Genomic DNA, 20510 nt, shown 5'->3' on the forward strand with positions numbered 1-20510 from the left:
GGTCTTTTGTGTAATGATTTCTGGTTATCTATTAAGTTATGGTGTGTTTGCTATATTTTTGTTCTTGTGGTTGCTGCTGGCTCCACAATTTAAAAATTCTCCTATTGATTGATACTTTGTTTTCATCTCTCCACTTGGCTTTGGAGCTTCCCTTTTTGCTGTATTCCAATTACTTTTGCTTGTTAGTGTGGGAGTGGGTTGGGTATGAGGGTTATCTCTGATGTTATGATTAAGCCTCAATTTTGGCGGCCATCATGAACCTGTGTAGAGGACAAGGGATAGTTAGAGCTTGGCCCCTTTCCCCTAGCTGAAGTAAAATACCTCCAGTGTCTTTGGGGTATAGGTTTTGATTAATGACCCCCTCAACTTTGAGAACTTTATTGTGTAAGAATAAATGAATCTGGGTGACTTTCAAGTGGTTTCTTTCTCTTTCCCCCAGCCTGCACTATGAAGAGAATTTTCTTTGGACTTTCTTTGTAAGAGTTTTGTGGGGTTCCTGAAGAAAAAACCTGCAAAATGATGAAACATTCCTATGTCTACAGCCCCCAGGAATTTCTCATTTTCAAACTAGCCCACATTTGACCCTTAGTAATTCATCAAAAGTTCTAATTTAGATTTTCTACAAGCTTATATGGCATTCAGTTGGCATCTGTTCCAGGTAAGCAAATTCTCAGGTCTTTTTTTCCCCTGAAGATGCCTGTCTCCAGATTTTATAAGAATTGTTTGCCCTCTGACCTCAATTTTCTAATAGGTTTGAAAATTTTCCAGCTTATCTAGATTTTTTTTTCCTCTTGGACTCCGAACTGAAATCAGAAGTCCTCTTAAATATTTTTTTTAAAATCAATTACTGTTCCACAAATACTTCATCTCCCCACATCACACACCTCAAGTCATCTCAGTGTTCTTTTGGGTGATAAACCCTTAAACCTTGGAGATCCTCCTTGAATAGCACTTACTTTGATACTCAAAGCCACTCTTACTTTGGGTCCTGGTCCCTAGCATCATCATCCCTTCTAAGGCTGTGGTTTCACATGTGCTTAGAAGCACCATGGATGCCATCGAAGGCCATTAGTTAAAATGGCACAGGTAGTTTGTGTGTTTGGTCTCCATGAGTGGTGTTGTTGGGTAGAGAATATGGCAGAACTATTTGGGTGCTTCCTAGTAGGGACTGTCATTTTGGAAAAGTTTCTGTTACATGCAGAGAAGGAAGCTGCCTTGCTTGAATTACCAAGGGGTCAGAGGTAGAGCTGTGGTCCATTGCTATGCAGGATTCCTAGACTAGGAGATTTGGGATCTAAGCTATAGAGATCTGTGGTATTTATAGAAGCTGAAGTGCCCCTTTGTTTATGACATGGTGGCAAGGCAGAAAAACGTATCTCCTAAGAGTTACAACTGTGTGGGGGAGTGAAAATTCACAATGGAACCGTCCTCTTTTGAGTTCCAACACAGGAGAAAATGGGGAAACCGGGAAGGCCCAGTAAGCTACAGGGAGATACCAGTGGAGAAGGGAGAGATGTCAGGGTGGTATATTTCCTTCCTGGTAAATAATCTTAGTAGTTCTGGAGAGTTTGGGATGGTATAGTCTTCATGTAGGAGATACAACTGGAGAAGAGAGAGAGAAGTCAGGGCGACAAAGTTTTGCCAATTAGTGCTACCAAAGGGAGATGTAAGGAGAAGTCAATGTGAAGGGAAAATACCAAACTTTAGGAAACTTAGGGGCATGTCTACTATTCTTCAAGCATTTACTGATTCCATATATACTTCTAAGCACTTTCTATCTATTGACTAACTTATTTCTCTAAGGTATGTGGACTTTGAAGCACAGTTATAATTGCTTTCCCAAAAACCAGACTAGAAATAAATATAGCCAGGTTTTCTTCTAATACATGTATATGGTTTTATTTTTACATGTAGACCTTGGTCCATTTGGAGTTTGTTCTTATTTATAAGGTATGGATCCCATTTAATAAGGTGTGGATCCCATTTAATCTGTTTCTAAATGGCTGTTTCAAATACGTTAAATGGTATCTACCAAAAATATATATTCCCAGAACCTGTGAATGTGACCTTAATTTGAAAAATTGCATATGTAATTAAGGATCTTGGGATGAGGTCCTTGATTAAATTAATAGGCCCTAAGTCCAGTGACAAGTGTCCTTTACAAGTGACAGAAGAGGAGAAAGACACAGAAGGTGATGTGAAGAAAGAGGCAGAGATTGGGGTGATTTTTTCATAAATCTGTGGATATCTAAGGAATATCAAGGGTTGTTGGAACCCCTAGAAGCTAGGATAGAGGTATAGAATAAATTCTCTTCAAAAGAAACCAGCCCTTGGGGCTGGGGTTGTAGCTTAGTGGTAGAGTGCTTACCTAGCACTGTAAGGCACTGGGTCCAATTCTCAGTACAGTATATAAATAAATAAAATAAAAGTCCATTGACAACTAAAAAAATATTTTTTTAAAAAGGAACCATGGGGTGGCTGAGGTTGTGGCTCAGTGGTAGTGCACTTGTCTGGCATGTGTGAGGCCTGGGTTCAATCCTCAGCACCACATAAAAATAAATAAATAAATAAAGGTTTTGTGTCTATTTACAATTAAAAAAATATTAAAAAAAGGAACCATGGACCTATGTAGAGGACAAGGGAAAGCCCTAGTGACACCATTTTTGGACTTCTAGCTTCTAGAACTATGAGAGAATAAATTTCTGTTGTTTGAAACTAGCCAAACTGTGGTAAGTTGTTACTACAATCCTAGGAAATGAATATACTATTTAAAATTTCATCTTTGGGGCTGGGAATATAGTTCAGTGGTAGAGTGCTTGCCTGACATGCCTCAGGCCCTAGGTTCAATCCCCAGCATCACACAAAAAATAAATGTATGTATGTATCTATGTTCATCTTTGCTCCTTGTGATTTGAGATGCCATTTCAATCATATCCAGGTTTCTTTCTATATTTGGATCTATTTCTGGATATTTTACTCTGTTTTCACTAGTTTGTGTATTCAATGTGTTAAGACCACATGGTTTTAATTATAGAGGCTTTATAGTGTATTCCTATACCTGGTAGGGTTAATCTCCATTATTGCTTTTGTTTTTTAGGTCTTTATAGTTATTCTTTCACATTTATTTTACCTTATCAAATTTTAGTCAATCTGATTTCTGCATTGATTCACTTAACTCTCATACCATACTAACTCTCTGGGATACTTACTAGGAAAAAAGTCCTTCAGTAGATGAAATAGATAGGGAAACTTTGGTATATATACACAATGGAATATTACTCAGCATTAAAAGAGAATAAAATCATGGCCTTTTTAGATAAATGGATAGAGTTGGAGAATATAATGCTAAGTGAAGCAAGTTAATCCCCAAAACCAAAGGCCAAATGTTTTCTTTGATATGAGGATGCTGACTCATAATGGTGATGGAGTGGGGAGCATGGGAGGAATGGAGGAATTTTAGATAGGGCAAAGGGGAGGGAGAGGAAGGGGTAGGAAAGATGGTGGAATGAGTTAGACATCATTACCATAAGTACATGTGTGAAGACATGAATGGTGTGAAAATGCTTTGTGTTCAACCAGAGACTTGAAAAATTATGCTCTATATGTATAATATGAGATGAATTAGATTCTGCCGTCATATATAACAAATTAAATAAATAATTTAACAAAAAATTTTAAAAATCAACATTATAAAAAAAGGGAAAGAAATGAGTGACTATACATTGGGTTGTGGGAAATGGAATGATCAATTCCAATTTTTCACCCATCCCTGCATCCACACTCTCTGCCCCTTAATGGTGTATTTGGTCTGTGGTTCTCTCTGCTTCAGGGCATATGAGTAGAGACCTGCCATTTCTGAGACTGCCTTAAGAATCCTTACCTGTTTTGGCTTGCCTTCTTGTCCTTTGCATCACTAGAATAAGATTCCTAAGTAACTACTGCCCTTCAGTATCAGCTTCAGAATAGATGACATGTGGATCAAAGTTGCCTTGGCTGCTATGCCACCAAGAGAGATGGCCTAGTGAAAAAAGATGCAGAGAATTGTACATAATATGGTTTCACTATATTGCCTAGACTGGTCATGAACCTCTGGGCTCAACTGATTCTCCTGCCTTAGCCTCGCAAGTAGCTGGGACTACAAGGGGGGGCACCTCACTGACTACGATCTCACTTTTTTCTGGTGCTGGGGTAGGTGGATCCCAGGGCTGTGCATGCTAGGCAAGTGCTATCACACCAGCCCAGATCTCACTTCTCACTTTTGTAAAACAAAAAATAATGTATGTGTGTAATACAGGAGGTGTGTGTGTGTGTGTATGTATGTGTGTGTGCATATGCGTGCACATGTGTGTATCAAACATGGAAATGAGAATGAAATGGTTTATAATTGATGGTTAATACTGGTTATCTGGCTGGGCGTGGTGGCACACACCTGTAATTCCAGCAGCTTGGGAGACTGAGGAAGGAGGATTAAAAGTTCAAAGCCATCCTCAGCAACTTAGAGAGACACTAAGCAACTCAGTGAGACCCTGTCTCTAATAAAATATAAGAAAGAGTTGGGGATGTGGCTCAGTGGTTAAGTGCCCCTGGGTTCAATCCCTGGTACCAAAAAACCCAAACAAATAAACAAACACTGGTTATCAGAAGAAAGGTGTAGATAGAATGAAAAGAAGAAGAGGAAGTTGGTGCAAATAAGAGAAAAAGCACTCCATGATAAAATCTAGTGAGTACAATAGCATTGTTTATGCATTCATATGAATATATATGAATGGTTTTTTTCAGATAAATGGATAGAGTTGGAGAATATAATGCAGTAAAAAGAGAAAAAATATACTGCAAAATCAAAGCTATCATGATAGGACTGTATTTTTGTATTTAAATAAAATGGCTTTCCATATACATAAAAAAATCAAAATCATGGTTTTATGGAATTTCTAGCTAAAAACAACAATAGGGAACAAATTTGTTAGACACAATTATGTCAGATTATAAAAAAATTTGAAACACAGTATACCTCCTGTTATGCAGTAAATTCTGATTCATTCTCTTGAATTGAGATTTTTTAGTTGTCTTAGATATAATATCAGATATATTTAGTTATCTTAGTTTGTTGATACTATAAAATGTTTAAAATTTCATAGAAAGCAGGAAATGCATTCACATAATTTTCCATATCCCTTTGCAGAAAGAGTTCAGTATCAACTTATATCATAATACTTTTTAATGGGAAATCTTCCTAAAGCATCAAACTTGAATAGTTTCTTCTCAGTTGGGATCTATAAGTTCTATGATAGTTTCTTAAGTCAGTTTTTCTTTCATATACAGAGATGAGGAAAGGCATCTGGATGTACATGATTTACTCATAGTGTATTCTTTAGGCTCAAACTGTAAGAAACTAAGAGACAATAAAGAGTCATTGCACTGATGGATGTAGTTTCTTGTAATATCATGCTTTGGCCTGATTCAGGGCAAAGGAATGTGGGGAAGGGGAGGGGCCTGGGAATTGTAAATGACACTGCAAATTGTCCTATCTTGAAGAATCAAGGCTCTTGTGTCCTTGTATATGTCAGTCACTGGCTATCCCCCAGGAGGGTAGTGTAAGCTCCTCAGCTTCTACAGGCATTGTGGCACTATGGCCAACCAAGCTCAATGCTCTGAAGAAAGTCACAGGTGTAAGCAGCACTTGCAGAAGATGGGGGTTGGTGCCTGGACCAGTCATGGGAATCTGGGTGAGGCACCAAAGGTTTTTACTCCACAGAATAAGGATGTACAAATAATGAAAATGCTGCTCTGATGCACTCTTACGGCTTCTCTTGACTTTTTTTTTTTTTTTTGGTGTTACCAGGCCCTTTTTATATTTTAAAGACAGTCTTGCTGAGTTGCTTAGGGCTTTGCTAAATTGCTGAGGCTGGCTTTGAACTCACGATCCTCCTGCCTCAGCCTCCTGACCTGCTGGGATTACAGGTGTGCTCTCTCATGCCTGGATCTCCTCAAATTTGTGAAACTCTATAACATACATTTAGATCTAACTTCTTTGAGAAGGCTTTCTTATATTCAAGAAACATGCAGATTTTCAGCATGGAGACATACTGAGAACTGGTTTCTGGATGTAGCCTCTCCCACACTCATATATTAATATGGTTTAGTTCAAGGATGATTACTCTGGTGCTTATTCATAGTTGACTTGTTGGTGAAGGTCTTGTCAAACTCAGTATGCACATAGGCTTCTCTCAGTGTGAATTCTCTGATGAGTGATCAAAACTGACCTGTGGGCTGAGGATGTAACTCAGTAGTAGAGTGCTTGTCTAGCAATTACAAGGCCATGAGTTCAATCCCCAGTTCCGTCAAGAAACAAAACACTGACATGTATTTGGACCTACAGGACACATATGGAATTTTTCTCCAGTATGAATTTCCTAGTATGCAAGGAGACTGCATCTTTTGGTGAAGGCCTTGCCACATTTAGTGCCTATATAGTATTTCTCTCCTGTGTGACTTTGCTGATGTTTATGGAGTTGCAACTTGAAAGTGAGAGAATTCCCACAGTCACTGCCTTCACGGAGTTGTTCTTCAACATGAAACTTCTGATGTGTGATTACGTTTTGACTTAATGGTTGAAGGCCATTCCACAATCAGTACATACATAGGGTTTCTCACCAGCATGAAAGTTCAGGTGCATGTTGAGGTGAGACAGATTCTAAAATCTCAGTCCTTGTCTCTGTCACTGATCCAATAATAACAAGATTTTAAGGAAAAGGAAAATGTTTTATTGATTTTCTAGCAAAGAAAAACAGGAGACTTTTGTCCAGAGGATGTGATTCTCCATGCCAAGGTAAACACAGGGTTTTAAGAAGAGGATTACAAAGGCTAGGATCCATATGTTTTCAATAGATAATTAATGTCCATTGGGATCCTTGAGAGAGTCATTGCTCCAGTTCCCAGGTGTGAAGTTTTGGATGTGAGGTGTCCCTTAAAAGCTCATGTGTGAAACAACGCAAGAAGATTCAGAGGTGAAATGATTGGGTTATGAGAGCATTAAACCCAGTCTGTGAATTTATCCTCTGAGAGGGATGAACTGAGTGATAACTGAAGGCAGGTAGAGTGTGGCTGGGGGAGGTGGGAATTGGGGGCATGTCTTTGGGTATATATTTGTATCTGGCCAGTGGAGTCTCTACTTTCTGATCATCATGTGAGCTGCTTCCCTCTGCCATACTCTTCCACTGTGGTATTCTGCCTTACCTTAAGCCCCAAGGAATGGAGCCTACTGTCAATGGACTTAGACCTCTGAAACCATGAGCCCCCAAATAAACTTTTCCTCTTTTAAGTTTTTTCTTGTCAGTCTTTTAGTTAGAGCAGCAGAAAAGCCAACTAAAACATGAAGAATGAAGTTTCTTTATTTTCATGGGCAGTGACACAGTCTTCCAAGCAGTGAAGAACATGATAGTTTAGCCTGGGATGGGGAAAATGTTAGCCTTGTTTCCTTTGCTGTTAGGGAGAAGAAGAGGAAGAGGAGGATGGAAAGGAAAAAAATGTCAATTTTAAAATGAGCTACCTGTGTCCAAGCAACAAGGTTATACTCAAAGTGTAAAGTGGACCCCATTACAAAACTTCTGGGTGAGGGTTTCCCATAGTTGCCACATTTGCAAGGTTTCTCACCACTGTAAATTCTTTGATGTGTAATTATGACTGACCTGGAGGCCTTTCCACATTCAATACAGACATAAGCTCTCTTTCCAGTATGAGTCTTCTGGTGTGCAAGGAGATTGGATTCTTTGGTGAAGACCTTCTCACATTTTGTACATACATTATAGGGTTTTTCTACCATATAGGTTTTCCTATGTTTTTGGAGTTGTGATTTGGAAGGCAAGGCTTTCCCACAATCCTGTCCTCACCAAGAAGATTTTAAAATGTCATGTGCTATATCATAGGAAGTGATGTAAACTTTGTTTCCTAAATCTGATGCAAGGTAAATGTTGTGGTTCAGATAATAAAATCTGTTAGTAGTACCCAAAATGAACTTGTTAAAAGAAAATCAAAAACATCAGCTAATTCCAATAAGAATAAAATAATCCAAATATGATAAAATATGTACTTGATTTTAAATGACATAAATAGGAATTGCAAAGAAAGGACATTTAAATAATACTTCAAAAAAGAAAAAAAAAGGGGAGGAGGAAGTCTAGAATGAAGAGCCAAGAAATATATTAGAATCCAGAAGAATTTAGGAGGTGAGAAAATGTTCTGATTTGGGCCATTGACAATTCTGCTTACTAGTATATCAAATGAAGGGATTGAATAACTGTGACAAATGTCATTTTACACATGAAACATGGTTTCAAGGCACAACTGTAATGCAAGAATTAAGGCTGGTCATGGTGGTGCATGCCTGTAATCCAGCAACTCAGGAGATGGGCAGGAGGATCACAAGTTCAAAGCCAGCCTCAGCAATTAGCAAGACCCTAAGTAATTTTAGTGAGACCCTGTGTCAAAATAATAAAAAGGACTGGGAGTGTAGCTCAGTAGTAACACGCTTCTGCATTCAATCCCCAGTGCAAATATAATTAAAGGTATATGAGTATGGGATGGGGAGAATAAAACATGCTCATAATAAATGGAAGACTCCTGTTTTAGTTTATTTCCATTGCTATAAAATTATACTTGAGGCTGGGTAATAAGTGAAGAAAATAATTTTATCTAGACCACAGTTCTAAAAGTTCAGAAATGTGGCATTGGCTTATTTTCAGCCAATGCCACATTTCTGGTGAGGGCCTGTGGCATGTGGCATCATGGCAAGAGCAAGTGTGACAGTGATGATATAGGAAGACAAAGTGAGACAAGGCCAGTCTTATTCTTTCTATTAAAAACAAAAAAAAATTGTTCTTGTGAGAACTTGCATACTCTGCAAGACCACCATTAATTCTTTCTAAGTGCAGCACTCAGTGCCTCCACTGACCTAATTATCTCCTACTAGGCCCTGCCTCTTAAATGTTCCACTGTTTCTTTCTTTCTTTTTTTTTTTTTGTAGTTGTAAATAGACACAATACCTTTATCTTATTTATGTATTTTTATATGGTACTGAAGATCAAGCCCAGTGCCTCACATAATGCTAGGCAAGTGCTCTACCACTGAGCCACAATCCCAGCCCCCTCCACTATGTCAGTACTGCCATATTAGGGAGCAAGCTTCCAACACTGGAAAATTTGGGGGACATGCCCAAACCATATCCAAACCATAGCAACTTTTTAAAAATATATTTATTTTTTTAGTTGTAGTTGCACACAATACCTTCATTTTATTCATTTTTATGTGATGCTGAGGATTGAACCCAGGGCCTCGCACGTGGTAGGCGAGTGCTGTACCACTGAGCCACAACCCCAGCCCTATAGCAACTGTTTTAGGGAAGACATATAATGGGAAAACCAAAGGACAGAATACAGGGCCCTAGCTAAGGTTCCCTCAGCTAGAGGAAATAGAGGAAGTCTGGAAAGATAAGAAAAAAAGGAACATATCAACAAGAAAAATAGAAATCTATGGTTAGAAATGGATATAATAGGGCTAGGATTGTGGCTCTGTGATGGAGTGCTCACCTAGCATGTGTGAGGCACTGGATTCAATCCTTAGCACCACATAAAAATAAATAAATAGAGTCATTGTGTCCATCTACAACTAAAAAATATTTTAAAAAATAAATGGATATAATAATAAAAACTAGCAATTCACTGAAGGAAATCTCACATAGGTAATAAAATAACTAGATGTTCAAAGGAGCTAATTATAAGAGAAATGGAATTAAGACCTAATCAGCAAAAGTTAACAACTGGGGTAGAGAGGAGGAATGCAAATTTTGATAAATAAAATAAAATGTTTACAGATGAGGCTGGTTGTAGATGACAGTTCTGAGAAGCTGGAGAGGACATGAAATGTAAGGGGATTAAGAAGAGCAAGAACAGCCAAGCTCAGTATTGAACACCTGTAATCCCAGCGGCTCAGGAGGCTGAGGCAGGAGGATCAGGAGGCTGAGGCAGGAGGATCATGAGTTCAAAGCTAGCTTCAGGGGCTGGGGATGTGGCTCAAGTGGTAGCGCGCTCGCCTGGCATGCGTGCGGCCCGGGTTCGATCCTCAGCACCACATACAAACAAAGATGTTGTGTCCGCCGAAAACTAAAAAATAAAAATAATTAAAAAAAACAAAACAAAGCTAGCTTCAGCAAAAGCGAGGTGCTAAGCAACTCAGTGAGACCTTGTCTTTAAATAAAATACAAAATAGGGCTGGGGATGGGGCTTAGTGATTGAGTGCCCCTGAGTTCAATCCGGTACCAAAAAAAAAAAAAGGCAAAGAAAAAGAAGAAGAGCAAGAACAGGACCAGGACCCAGGGATTCTGAAACAAGGCAGAGCCATGAAAACCTGTATACGTGGACTGAAAACTAAAAGCATAGGGGAAGTGAGGACAGAAGGATACAAAATGTTAGGGAAGAGGAAACAACAAGAAAGGGGGGTCCTTGAAGGCATGGGATCTAGAGTACAAGGAGCAGGGGAAAGAAACAGACTGCTCTTTTGCCAAAAAGCCAAGCAAAGAAGACAATGGATGTTTTTAAGGGTCATCCTGGGAAATTGAATTTAGTTATGTGTGGGGCTAATGCTAACTATCTCCAAACAGCCTCAAAACTTTAGAAACTTCAAGATGATTATCTTCAAAGCATTTAAAAGGCATGGCCCTGTCCTAAAGAAAGTGAAATTTATTTCCTTGTTCCCTCACTCATCTGAATAGCTCTGATTATCAGTCTTCTTCCTCCAATGTCCATGGCCCCTCTCCTTGCTCCATCTTAGATAGGTGCTGGTTTGGGAACTTAGTACATGATACAGGATCAGGTCAGATGGCAGAATACCACAGGGAAGAGAGCTATATAGACAACATTATGGATCTGCAGGTCTCCTTCATGTGTTCAATTGAGCACTGATCTGTGCATATATATGAGGAATCTGCTCAAGGTCAAAGAAAGAACAATATTAGCTGAGTTCAAACATGGCTGGAAATAGTTCCTGTTTCAGGACATGATACAGGATTGGGTCCAACTGATTGGGTTTCAGGCACCTTTCAATGACACTTGCCATTTAGGCTTCAGGAAAGTACCATGTTTTATTGGAAATGGAATAATAAAGATGTTAAGGACAGAAGAATCACAGTCAAATCAAGGACATACTTCAGATGTCTCAGAGCTCTTGGCAGTTGAAAATGGAAAAGTTACACTGAGTCTCCTGGCAAATGCATGGGCACTGGTGCTTACCCACTGAGGCCAGATGGTGGTAGTTCCCCAGTGTCACATCCCAGTATAGGCATTCCTGAGCAGAGTCCAAGTGCTGCCACTTCTCCCTGTTGAAGTTTATTGTCACATCCTTAAATGACACTGATACCTGTAATAATACAATCCTGTTCAAGTTGATATGCTCAGCACAGGGGGATAGAAGAAGAAAATTTTCATTTTCCCGGTACTAGGGATTGAACCCAAGGTCACTCTACCACTGAGCTATATCCCCCACCATTACAGCCCTTTTTCTATTTTGAGACAAGATTGGCTAAGTGGCTGAGACTGGCTTGACCTTGTGATCCTCCTGAGTTGCTGGGATTACAGGCATGTGCCACCACACCCAGCAGAAAGTTGTTTTTAATACTTTCCCACCATGATATCCCATATGGTATGCCTATTAAATATCTAATGTTGTATAGGATAAAAATACCCAATGAAAATTTCTCATTTATTGTGTATTAAATTCAACCAGTAAATCTAAGTCTCCACTCAAGATTTCTTTTAGCTTCTTGAACATAGAGAATACAGTTACAACTGTTTGAATATCCTTGTGAACTAATTGTATATGTTCTAATCTGAGTCAATTATTTTGTTGTTTTTTATTTTTGCACTACTCTGTCTCAAACTGAGGATCTCATACATGCTAGGCAAGCACTCTACCCCTGAGCTACACTCCCAGCACCCGTTTGAATCAGTTTTGATTGAGTTTTCTCTTCATTGTAGGAAGTATTTTCCTGGCTTTTTTGCAGGCCTTGTAATTTAATTATAAATTCTACTTTTTTTGGGCCCTGAATATTTTTATGTTCTTATAAATATTCTTGAGCTTTTCTCTGTAATGTGGTTACATTACTTGGAAACAGTTTAATTCTTTCATATCATAGTTTTAAGCTTTGTTAAGTGGGACCAGATCAACATTTACTTTGGGGCTAATTTTGTCCCACTATTAAGGGAAAGGGCTTTCTGACCATCTGATCCTCTGAGGTTTTCCAGTCTGACTGGTAGAAACAGGAACTGTTTCCAGCCATGTTTGAACTCTGCTAATATTGTTCTTTCTTTGTCCTTGAGCAGTTTCCTCATATATATGCACAGATCAGTGCTCAATTGAACACATGAAGGAGACTTGCAGATCCACAATTCTTTGTCTACATAGCTCTCTTCTCTATGGTATTCTGTCACCTAGCCCCACCTGGACTATCAGATTGGTTTCTTCAATTCAGGGAGACTAGCAAGGTCTACCTAGATTCCTCTTATATATGCTATGGCTGAGAAACTTTCTCCTGGTAGTAAGCTGGGGCATTCACAGGGTTGACTTGAGTCTTATTTCTCAGGGATCACTGTCTTTCATTGGTTGATATCCAGTGTCTTGAGAATTTTGTTTTATATACCTTATCTGTGTTTCTTTTTAATTTTTTCAGGTGGGAGGGCAAATCCATTTCCTGTTAACTTGGTCAAAAGTAGAAGTATGATCAATTTTGGTGGGGAGTACCAGGGATTGAACTCAGGGGCTCTTGACCACTAAGCCACATCCCCAGCCCTATTTTGTATTTTATTTAGAGAAAGGGTCTCACTGAGTTGCTTAGTTCCTCACTTTTGATGAGGCTGGCTTTGAACTCATGGTCCTCCTGCTTCAACCTCCCGAGCTGCTGGGATTACAGGCCACCATGCGTGGCATGATCAATTTTTTTGAGATGGGGTCTTGCCATGTTGTCTGAGCTATTTCCAAATTCCTACACTCAGACAATCCTGCCTCAGCCTTCTGAGAATACAGACAAGAATATTATGTCTCTTATAAGAATTATATTTCAGGGTCACTCATAGTTGATGTGAAGTTGTTCTTTTATGTAGTATTCCAGATGGTAGGGAGGTACACCATTAAAATATTACCACTTTGCAAATCCTAATGAAATCACAGATGTCATGATTTCTAGGCAGTGATCATCAATGGATGCTAAAATTAAGTGAAAGTCTTCAGGGAACTTTATAAACAGTTTCACAACACCTGAACCCACTGATCAATCTCAGCCCATGAAAAATGAACCAATATACCGCCAACCAAAATCTAATCATTGATCTTCCCAGTCAATAATTTTGCTTTACAGTATCTAAAACTGACCCATGGAGAGCCAGATACTGACCTTCCTGGTTGCAATTAACTGACTTTACATTGCCAAGATTACTGATATCCAGAGGGCCCCATATAACTAGCCCCAAGTGTTTTAAAAAATATGGTCCCCAAGGCTTCTCTTATGGTTTGGATGTGAGGTGTCCCCCAAAAGCTCACATGTGAGACAATGCAAGAAGGTTCAGAGGAGAAATGATTGGATTGTGAGACTCTTAACACAACCAGTGAATTAATCCCTCATGGGATTAACTGAGTGGTAACTAGAGGCAGGTGGGGTGTGGCTGGAGGAAGTGGTTAGTTGGGGGCATGGATATGGGGTATATATTTTGTATCTGGAGCTTGAGATCTCTGCTTCTTGATCACCATGATGTGAGCTGCTTTTCTCTGCCACCCTCTCCTGCCATGATGTTCAGCCTCACCTCGAGCCCCCGAGGAATGGAGCTGGCCTTCTATAGACTAAAACTTTTGAAACTGTGAGCTCTCAAATAAACTTTTCCTCCCCTACAGTTGTGCTGGTCAGATCCTTTAGTCATAGCAGCAAAAAATCTGACTAAAACAGCTTCCAATTCTCAAAGCTTCAAGGCTCTCAGTTACTCATTGACCACCTCAGTCCTTCAATCATTAAGCCTCAACCACTGGCTTCTACAGTCATTGATTCCTTCAGAGATGCAATCTCTTTCCCAAAATATGCCCAAGTATTTTTTGCTCTGGTGCCATTGGGACTGAAATCAATGGTTTCCAACTCAGCCTGCTCATCTGAATTGCATGGAATCTTCTAGAAATGCCTATGTGAGGGTCTTCTCCTGAACAATAACAACACTATATCTGGGACCCAGGCATCTGTATTTATGAAAGTTTCACAGAAAATTTTAATGCATTGTGAGGATTGAGAACCCCAGTCCTAAATCACTGATCATCCCCCACAGGTATCCTCTCAGCATCTGACTCTCATTTACAGCGATGGAGGCCAGAGTCATCGAACATCTATAGGCCATAGAGAGAAATGAACTGTAGTGTAAGCATTCTGTATCTCTCCTTAAGATACCATTTCTCAGCAAGGACAAGGAATGACAGTTTTCAACTTGAAATAATTTGGAGGGTGTTTTTTTAATCAGTTTATCTTATTTGAAGAAAACATTCAATGAAAAATTCTGAGTAAAGGAAAATTGAATCAAAAGTGACATCTCAAAATAAAAGAGCAAAACAATAACAATGGACAGATATAGACACACACAACACCCAATCAGGTGACATCATGAGCTCTTTGAAAATAATAGGAAGCATATATATGTGTTTCTTTGTAATCAACAAATGAAAAAAAGGTGGGAATTTGAAACAAAATCATTAAGTGAGGGCTCTTTAGATAGATAGCCAAGGAAAATATTAGTTTTCTGTGATTAAAACTTTAAGTTATCCTTGAAGAGTCCAGAAGTACAAGTGTTCATCTGGCTGAAGAAAATGAAGAAGAGAAGGCATTTGTCTCTACAGTTATAATTTTATTTTGATCAACTGATAGAGAAAATACAGATTTAATCATGTATGATTGAAGTGGGAAGATGCAGGTGATTTTATAAAAATTAAAATTCCTAGACTTAAAAAAGGTGAGTGAGTTGGGAGGAGTAAATGATTATAACTACGTTAAGTCATAAAAAATAAGAAATAGAAAAAGAAGGCAGAAAATAATATAAATACTAGACATAAGAAATAAGGCATAAAATTAGGTGTATTATGATTACATGGAATTGAATTAGCTGGGGCTGGAGCTCAGTGGTACAGCACTTGCCTAATGTGCAAGGCCCTGGAGTTGAGCCCTAGCACTGGGGGGGAAAATAGAAAAGAAAAAATTGAATTGCCTGATCCATTTTGTCAGAAGAGAGGTAAGAATTGGAATTTAAAAGAAAAACAATATTATGAGACATATTTCCAAGAAGTCCAACTAAAACTAACAACTTGCATAATGAAGAGTTGGGCAAAGATATATGGGGTAAAGTCCAGAAAAAAGGGAGCCAGTCTTGTGATAGGAGTATCAAAGAGAGAAAGTCAAGGTCAAAAACATACAATTAGTTTAAAACGTTATATGTAAAGGCAGAGCTAGTGGACTAAGCAACTTAGGAAGAGTAAACTTAGAAACCCTGATTCAAAAAAAAAAAAAAAAAAAAAAAAACACACAAAATTCAACCCAGTCCAAAATAGCCCAAACAATTCCAAAAAAGAAGGAACAAGTTGGAAGATTACACATATTCTGATTTCATAACTTATTACACAACTATGGTAATCACAACTGTGGCGCTAGCATAAAGACAGACATGTAGACCAATGGAATAGAGGGCCCACAAATAAGCCCTCATATACATGGCCAAATAATTTTCAGGAAGTGTGCCAAAAGCATTCAATGGGAGAAAGGATAGTCTCTTTAACAAATGGTGCTGGGAAGCCTGGATATGCATATGCAAAAGAATCAAGGCAGACCCTTAATATAAAAAATTAACTCAAAATGAATCTAAGACCAAAAACTATAAAACTCTTGGAAGAAAACAGAGGGAAAGCCTCCTGGCATTGGATTTGGCAAGGGTTTCATGGATATGATGCCAAAAGCATAGGCAACAAAAGTAAACAGATAAATTGGACTACATCAAAATGAAAAGTTTTTGTTCATCAAAGGACAAAACATCCACGCATGTTGGCACACACCTGTAATCTCAGTGGCTTGAGAAGGGTGTTTGAGGTGAGAGTATTGCAAATTCAAGGCCAGCCTCAGCAATTTAGTAAGGCCCTAAGCAACTTACTGAGACCCCATCTTATAATTTAAAAAATAAATAAAGGGCTGGTGATGTAGCTTAGTGGTGAAGCTCTTCAGAGTTCAATCCCCACTACCCTTTACCCCAAAAGGACACAAAAGAGTGAAAAGGCAACCTATAGAATGGGAGAATATATTTGCAAATCATATATCTGATAAGAGGTTCATTTTTAGAATATATAACGAATACCTATAATTCAACATCAAGAAAGACCAGAATATCCAACTTAAAAATGGCAAAAAACTTTAGTTGACATTTCTCCAAAGAAAATATACTATTGGCCAATAAGCACATGAAATGATGCTCAGTATCACTAAACATTAAGGAGATGCAAATAAAAACTTAAGAAGATACCAACTACTTCACAATCATTAGGATGAGCTCAGTGCTGCGGTGCATGTGTGTAATCCCATTGACTCAGAAGGCTGAGATAGGAGGATTTCAAGTTCAAGGCCAACTTCAACAATTTAGTGAGACCCTGTCTCTAGATAAAATATTTAAAAAGTTGGGGGAATGTGGCTCAGTGGTAAAGCACCCCAGGGTTTGATCAGTAGTACCCCCTACCAAAAAAATACCCACAACAATTAGGATGACTACTATCTACCCCTCCCTGCAGTTTTCTTATGTAATTATATCAAAATGAACTCCAATATTATGTATAACTCTAATGCAATAATAAAAAATACTTTACAACAAGTGTTGGTGAGGATATGAAGAAATTGAAACCTTGGTGCACCGTTAGAATGTAAAGTGTGTCAAACTCCTTTGGGAAACAGTTTGGTGGTTCCTCAAAAATTTAAAATAAAATCACCATATAACCCAGAAATTTAATTTCTGGGTGTTTATCCAAAGGAATTGAAAAACAGGGTCTCAAAGATATATGTACAACCATGTTCACAGCAGCATTCTTCATAATAGCTAAAATATGGAACCAACTCACATGTCCACTGACAAATAAATAAGCAAAATGTGGCTTATCCATTCAATGAAATAGTACTCGGCCTTTAAGAAGTAAATTCTGACACATGTAACAATATGGATGAACCTTGGGGACATTATGCTAAGTGAAATCACCAAGTCTGGGCATGGTGACAAATGGCTGTAACCCCAGTGGTTCAGGAGGCTGAGGCAGGAGGAACACGAGTTCAAAGCCAGCCTTAGATAGTTAGTGAGGCCCTCAACAATTCAGCAAGACCCTGTCTCCAAATAAAATATAAAAAGGGGCTGAGGATGTGGCTCAGTGGTTGAGCGCCCCTGGGTTCAATCCCTGGCACCAAAAAAAAAAAGAGACAATACTGTATGCTTCTACTTGAATGTATCTAAAGTAGTCAGACTTGTAGAAACAAAGTAGAATGGTAGTTTCCAGGGGCTGTGCACAAGATGGGGGAATGGGCAATTTAATGACTGTAGATTTGCCATTTAAAAAAAATTAGTTGTAAATGGACACAATAACTTTATTGTATGTATTTATTTTTATGTGGTGCTGAGAATTGAACCCAGTGCCTCATGCATGTGAGACAAGCACGCTACCACTGAGCCACACCTCCAACCCCCCTAGATTTGCCATTTTTGAAGATGAAAAAGTACCAGAGATCCACTTGTAATCCCAATCACTTGGGAGGCTGAGGCAGGAAGATCACAAGTTTTAGGCCAGCCTCAGCAATTTAGCAAGATCCTATGCAACTTAGTGAGACCCTGTCTCTAAAAAAACAAAAACAAAACATGCTGGGGATATGGCTCAGTGGCTAAGCACCCCTGGGTTCCATCCCCAGTACCCCCCTCCCCCCCAAAAAAAAAAAAAAGAAAGGAAGGAAGGAAGGAAGAGAAAGAAATAGATTTCATATGAGAAGTTACTGGTCATAGCAAAAGCTGTATTTGTAAGAAAATTTACAGCCAGCATGTCCCTAAAGAAAAGGGAGACAGCAAAACACCATGTCCCTGAAAGCATCCTTTCTGTTCCTAAACATGTAACCAAGTTAAGGAAATAACAAGAACAAGCCTGAGCCAGAAAGTCCATATACATATGATCTTTCTCTTATGCACTTTGGGAATTAGGGCAAGTTACTGTTATCCATAGAAATACTTTGCTGCACACATATCAGGATAGTTGCTCCTTGGGATCCTGGTCCTGTAGGCAAGCAAATGCCACTTCTGCAACCTAACATAGAATCCCTTTCTGAGTGGGGACAGGTGTGGAACTTAGGGCAGTGTGAAAAGGATGGTGTCACTCATCCCGCCAACTGCCACTGGATAGGACACCATGAAGGAGGGGAGGTGCTGCTTAGCCAAGCACCATGATGATGGAGGGGATGTCTGTTCAGCCTGTTGTCCTTGAACTCTTCTTGGAGCAGTCACTGATCTCTCATAAGTGTTTCCCAATTAATCGTGTCTTCCATGCTGTTTTCAAGCACTTTCTTTGACTTTCCTACAACCTACCCCCACTGCCCTGACCTAATTGGGCTGTGGATGTGACAACCAGCCTTAGGTATTTTCTTATACCAACAGAAACTGGTCTAAGACACACTGGCACAACTGGGCTGAGGAGGTAACACAGCCATAAATGATAATGTTATTAAAGTGAGAGAAATCTTCAAATTAAATAATCTAAATAACCCAAGCAATTAGAAAATTATTGAAAACCAAAAAAGTTATGCAAATAAAACTCTTAAAAGTAGTAATTAATAAAATTGAAATTAGGGGCTGGGGTTGTGGCTCAGTGGTAGAGCGCTTGCCTCACATATGCGAAGCCCTGGGTTTGATCCTCAGCATACATAAAAAAATGTACATAAAAAAGAATATACTCTTTAGAAAGAGTCCTGTATTGTTATTTTTTGTCACTACCTCCCCAGGTTGGGAGTGGGTAATTTGCACGCCTGCTGCCTTACTTGGATGTAGTAGCCGTTTCTCAGGCTCCCTCTCTGAAATTGAACCCTGATTTTTCGTCACCTGTGGTCACCATGGTAGGCATGGCGACTACCATCGAAAGTTGATAGGGCAGACATTCAAATGGGTCATCACCACCACGGGGGCATGTGATCGGCCTGAAGAATATACTCTTTAAAAAAATAAATGAAATGAAATGCAATATATGTATATTTTTATGGATATGGAGAGTATGAATAAAATGTACAGCTAATTCTTTGAAATGAGCAGTTGCATGAAAAACGTCTGGAAAATCTGATAAAGAAGTGGAAACAAATACAGTGGTAGGAATGAGGAGATATTACCACTAGAGGCAATAGTTCACTAAATATTACTTTTAGTGGACTATTATGTGCAACTGTACAGAAACATTTAAATATGGAGATAAAACTAGTGTTTTCCCCATCAAAATATAAATGAGCAAAACTAATGCAAAAAAAGGAAGAAAGGAAACTAAGGGAATAAACACCAGGAAATTTGCAGTGTGTATTATTTAAAAAGGCACTAGGGGGCTGGAGTTGTGGCTCAGTGGTAGAGGTCTTGCCTGGCATGTGTGAGGCACTGGGTTTGATTCTCAGCACCACATATAAATAAATAAATTTTAAAAAACCCCAAAGATCCATTGGCAAAGTAGGACTGGATGGGGTAGGAGTGGTGGTAAGCTCATGAGTTGTCTGAGATGCTATATATAAAATATGTAATATATATATATATAATATTTATATATATTTATATATATATAATAACAAAACCCATAAGTACTCTGTACTGTTTTATTTTGCAATTTTTTTGTAAATCTACAATTATTTGAAAAATAAAAAGTTGAGTACAGGGCTGGGGATTAGTACAGTGATAGATCACTTGCCTAGCATGTGTGATTTGGGTTCAATCCTCAGCCCTGAAAAAAATAAAGTACACATACATAAAAAGACACTAGGATGATATTGATTTAATATGAAATGCAATCTAATCTTTAAAAAATTGTATTCCTGGACATATGTGGTGGCACAAGCCTCTAATCTCAGTGAGTGGGAAGGCTGAGGCAGGAGGATGGAAAGTTTGAGACCAGCCCCAACAATTTAGTGAGGTCTTAAGAAATTTAATGAGACCCTATCTCAAAATTAAAAAGTGTTGCGGATGTGGCTCAGTGGTAAAGCACCCCTGGGTTCAATTCTCAATACCAAACAAACAAAAACAATGTTTCAGTCAGTCACCTACCCAGGCTGAGCATGCAGTGGGGAGACATTGCACCCACCCAGGTGGGAGGATGCCCAGACCAAGAGGCCCTCAACCAGCAGTAAGGAGTTCTCAGTGAGCTAGGCCCCACAGAAGCAGAGTCAGCCCTGTGGGAGAGAGTCCCTCCAG

At 38.9% G+C, this 20510-nt stretch overlaps 1 protein-coding gene across 4 annotated transcripts in view; it reads left to right on the plus strand.

Moving 5' to 3' along the window:
* Znf81 (zinc finger protein 81) overlaps nucleotides 1-20510 on the plus strand; it is a 109237-nt gene that overhangs the window by 11319 nt on the left and 77408 nt on the right. The gene's annotated exons all lie outside the window — the stretch shown is intronic.

Source organism: Marmota flaviventris, chromosome X (assembly GCF_047511675.1).
Source record: "Marmota flaviventris isolate mMarFla1 chromosome X, mMarFla1.hap1, whole genome shotgun sequence".
NCBI lineage: Eukaryota > Metazoa > Chordata > Mammalia > Rodentia > Sciuridae > Marmota > Marmota flaviventris.